This window comes from Anastrepha obliqua, chromosome 1 (assembly GCF_027943255.1).
Source record: "Anastrepha obliqua isolate idAnaObli1 chromosome 1, idAnaObli1_1.0, whole genome shotgun sequence".
Taxonomy (NCBI): Eukaryota; Metazoa; Arthropoda; class Insecta; order Diptera; family Tephritidae; genus Anastrepha; species Anastrepha obliqua.
Window position 1 is genome coordinate 151,208,671 of NC_072892.1, and position 5,346 is coordinate 151,214,016.

Below are 5,346 nucleotides of genomic sequence, written 5' to 3' on the forward strand. Positions count from 1 at the left end.
AAAAAATAATATGAAATTGGTCAACCTTAAAAATATTCCAAATATCTTACTGTGTCACAGTTGGTGTCTAGGAGTTTTTCTGCAAACTGAAGACGCGCCAGCTTGTGCCGTGGCTAAAGATGGGGTCCTTTTGTTATTTTTGATAATTTTAAATGGTTGCACCTCTGTAATGTGCGCCAAACTGTTGTTTTTGAAACCTTATTTTGAACAACAGCGGCCAAGTTGGCGCAAGACTTATTCGAGTTAGAAGCTTCTCTTATGATTGCTCGCTGTTCTCAACTTGATAGTGATAATTTTCTTCCAACTCCGTAAAGAATTCCGGATAAAACAACGACTTCTGCCTGTTTTTTTTTTACAATTAATTGGATTGACAAGCCTGAATCCTTGTAGGTCAAAATTTTTTCACGCTCCTCTTGTGATAATACAACAGCAACACTTTCTATCTCTTCAGAAGCTTATTTTCTACTAGTGTCTTATCATTATGAAACGCCGAAAAGACTAGCAAAAGTGCAGCTTCTTGAAAAAAGGTAATGCTTCTACAAAATAGAGTGAGCTTTCGCAATCAAAACCATTGATGGGAGTCTTAAGTCTCTAACTGTTAAAATGACGCCAAATAAAAGCTACTCCGGAAAGTAAAAGGGAGCTTATGGCAGTTCAAAAATTGTATACCAAAGGTGTGTGATGATTATGAACCGTACCTTAGTATCTCTTACAAGCAATTTGCTTCAAGCTCTTCTTGGGAATGGTCTCTTTCGTAGTGGCCTAGACTTAACTCTCAAATTCAGATGGAATAGGACCTGCTGCCACTCAAGCAGTATTGCCCGTACTTGTACGGAGAATGTTATTGCTGCTACAACAACAACAACCAAAACTATTTTTGTGGCCAAGTTGGAACCTATATTAGGTTGGGGGAAAAAGAACTCATGGAACAAACAAGAAACAACAAAACAATTTTTTAGTGTGAAATGTCATCTTGACAACGAGCATCAACTTTAAACTGTTTGGTTGATGCTTTATGAGACATCAATCACTACAGCCAACTACCGAGAAAATAAAGGATTTTTTTATTATTATTTTGAGGGAATTTAACACTTTGACCTGAAAACTCTATTGTGCCCTCTTTATGGATACAAAATATTTCTCTAAGCCAAACTTTCGCAATAAGTTTTAGTATTTGTCTTTTCTTCAATTTTATTTGCTTCTCTGGTAAAATATGTTCACCCAGCTGTTTGTGCCCTTTACGAATCAGTGCTAGGCACTATGCCAAATTTCACATAAAATGGGACCAAAAGAAATCACATCTCTTAGCGTGGAGGTATACGAAGAATATCATTTATTGCAGCTACTTAAAAATCTTTGGAGAAAGGAAAGCTGCTACGAACAAAGTGATTTGTAGAGTAATTTTGGATCGATAAACATAAAAAAATGCGATTTTTTTAAATTCAAAATTCAGAATTTGGGTAATTTTCCCACTCTTTTCGACAAATATAGAAATAATAAAAAATAAGTCAACATCCCAAAAATAAGTTTAATGTGAATTTAATCAAGAAACTCGCACTTAAGAGACCCTGTACATACAGACGGATAGAAAGTTTCTTAAGCACAACAAATTAATGCAAATGGCCAAACCTATAAGAGTCCTTCAACTTACAGCAGATAGGATTTTCTGTGCCTTCCGACGGCATTTAAAAAAAAGGCGTAGTGGGTGTTCATTTTCAGGCTGTATTATCCTATCATAATTTTATATATGGAAAAGGTATTTAAATAGGTGCATTTATATTTTTTATTTGTCCGCGGTTACTTTCGAATTTTGCGGTATGATTTGATTGTCTTGATATTGTGGAATTGATAGAGGGATTAACAGTCTTATGGGCCCTACAGATGATTGTTTCAAACTTTATACTAAAATTAATAAGGAGATTGTTATTGATTTTTCGCTTTCAATAGTTGCTTTTTAAATAAAAGGTGGCTAAGTTTCAAGGGCCGGTACTGATTTAGAATAAAATACAATTTTTTTAAGAAATTATAGTCATTTTTCTTTATTATGATAATATTGGTATAGCTCAATTTTGTACAGAGCAAAATATCGGTCAAATGGCCGCCGCGGCCTCGGCGGCACACCTCCATCCGATGGTAAAATTTTCGATGACGCTGAGGCGTAATTGAGGTTCTATGCCGTTGATGTGCCGAATTATCTCATCCTTTAGCTCTTGAACTGTTGCTGGCTTATCGACGTACACCTTTTCTTTTAAATAACTCCAAAGTAAGAAGTCCAACGGTGGCGTTGACGTTTAGGTGGGGTTCACATTCAACACCGGGCCTTGAAATTTAACCACCCTTTACTTTGAATTCTATATTATAGTGGTTTTCAAATATAAATAATATATCAGTAGTTCAATCTAAGTTACTTTTGTGCTATAGTCTGTAAAGATAAAAATTCATAGACTTCAATACATAAATAAATAAATTTTGGGTAAGTTTCCACCCTCGTAAAAGAAGTGTCGCTGCTGATACTATTTTTCTGATGATTTGAAGGTGTATATGCGAGGTCTCGATCGCAGTAGTTCACAGTCGTTTGAAGCGTAAAGATCCTTTTTTATCTGACGCTAAAAATTTCTGCGTTCGTCCCGAAAAAACAGCATTTGCGGGAAGTCGTGCGTGACTATTACCTTTTAAAGAAAAGTGCTGCTGAAACGTATCGCATATTGAAATATATTTCGGCAATCACGCTCCATCAAATAAAACTTTTAAAAAGTGGTTGCGACGCTTCAAAAGTGGCAATGTCGATGTGCGTGATAAAGATCACGGAGTGGCACCGAAAAAATTCGAAGATACTTAATTACAACAATTATTGGATGAAGACGCATGTCGAGCCCTTGATGATATGTCGAAAGAGTTGGATGTTGACAGATCAATTGTCGGTAAACGTTTGCACGCTATGGGAATGGTCCAGAAAGCAGGTAACTGGGTAACTGGGGCCACATCAATTGAAGCAGAGCGATATCGAGAGACGTTTGGTGACGTGAGAGATGCTTCTTGAACGGCAGAAGGCAACGAAAATGTTGGAGCCTGTCATGTGAACCAGGTCCATCCACAGCGAAAAAATATATTCATGCTTCAAAGGTTATGTTGTTAGAACTTTTTGTCCTTTGTCCGGTACTTTTTGACAAAGACATTCGATGCAGCGCCAAGGTCAGGAGTATTTTCAAATATAACGTTATCTCCAGCGCCTGAGTCAATTTCGAAAGCATATGAGAATGGTTGCAGATTCTAAGCCTGTCAATCATCGAAAGAAGAAGCAGTTTAGATATGCATGCTGGTTCTGGGGAGAGCAGGATGGTGGAAGAGAAAGTGTTTAACACTATCCACATCTTCTAGCAAGGAATATTAATTTCAGCAGTTAAAAGCGCACTTTCAAAGGCCATTTGAAAGAGTATTTGCTCTTTAAATTGCACAAAGAGAATGGAAAAAAAGCGAGAACAAAATATTGTTACACTGAAGGAAAGTGTTCGGCCAAATGAGATAATCCGCAATTTATTTTCACGAGCATTTGGAACATATAATTCCATTCGTACTGTACTTAGTACAAAACTCCTTTACTCTAATTTAGTCAGTAAGTAATATTGTAAATATTTAAAGTCAGGCAAATTAACGAAAAAAGTAAAAAAATCATTCGACTGCACACGACAGCTTGCCAGGCACTACTAGGTTGTTCAATAAGTTTTGCGGTTCGAGGAAGGGAGAGAGTCTAAATTTTTTGTTACACTCTTCATATGAACGCATTCATACGCATTTCCATCTGTTAATGCATTCTTCGTTTACAAGCCATTTAGTACCGATGTATCACAGTATTTTTTACAATGAAACCAAAAAAATCAAGTATCGCACAGTGATTGAATTTTTATTTTTGGACGGTTCAAAAGTAAACGAAACTTATAAACGAATTTTGAAAGTGTATAAGGACTTACCACCATGAATTAGTACAATAGAAAGATGGGTTGCTGAGCTTAAACTTAGTCGTACAAGCCCTGAATGCGATCCACGTCAAGGACGTCCATAAACAGCAACAACACAGGAAATCGTAGAAAAAATACTAAAAATCGTACTGGAAAATCGACGAGTGACAGAAAGAGATTTAGTAGAAGCTGTAGGCACCTCACTGGGCAGTGTAAGCAATATTTTGACTGAAGTAATGGGGTTCAGAAAGCTATGTGCACATTGGGTGCCACATTCGCCAATAATGCAACAGAAAAGTTTTCGAATATGACTTTCTTCACAATATTTAGAGCATTTTCGAAAAGATAAAGTGGATTTTGTGTATCTTCATCACTATGGCTGAAATCTGGGTCTCTTACTATGATCCCGAATCAAAACAAGAGCCTAAAAAGTGGTGTGAACCTGGTTCCTCGACTCTGAAACGAGTGAAAGCGGAAAGAAGGTGTCAGTATTTTGAGATGCGAAAGAAATTTTATTTATGGACTACTTGCAAATTGGTAAAACAATAAATTCTGAATATTATTTTAACCTTTTAGACCAGCTGTAGGAAAAACTTCGTGCCAAAATACCCAGTTTGCAAAAGAAAAAAATTATTTTTCATCAGGGCAATGCACCGCGTGACGATGCCTAAAATCCATAAATTAAAGTTAGAATTGTTGGACCATGCATCGTATTCATCAGAAATGGCTCTTAGCTGCTTCTATCTGTTTCTAGACCTACAAAAATGCATGCGTGGAAAGTTTTTTCCATGAAATGATGAGGTCAGAATAACTGTGGAAACATATTTTGCAGCTCTTCCAAATTCTTACTACAGCAAAAATTAGTTTTTCTTATTGAACCGCAAAACTTATTGAACAACCTTGTAATATTGTTACTGTTGCCCATAATTGCTGTGTACGACTGCTTATTTGTTTTGTAAATTCCTGCTGCTCATTGTGACAGCTGTCTCATTTTTAAGCCATTACTTTCGCATTTTCAGTTGTTTTATATAAATACGTATGCATGAAGAAGTGTGTGAAGCTATGTGTGTTTCGTTTCATTACTCATTATCAAACATCTGCCTTCACATGAATTCAATAAGAAAATTCTTCACTAAAATGACTTGCAGAAATTAATAAAAAAGTCAATAAATTTACACGGTATACAGAGAGAAAAAACTGCACGCCATATTGATATTTGGCTGCCTTACACTTACATTTTTTTATTTTTCACAATTCTATAGGTATATCGTAATTAGCTTTGTGATCGATAGAAGTCAATGCCCAGTGGTGCTTATTGCGCAACCAAGTCCCTCCACAGTCGAACTTTTCATTTTAATTTCTGAAGCTTTTTCATTTCTGCTACCATTTA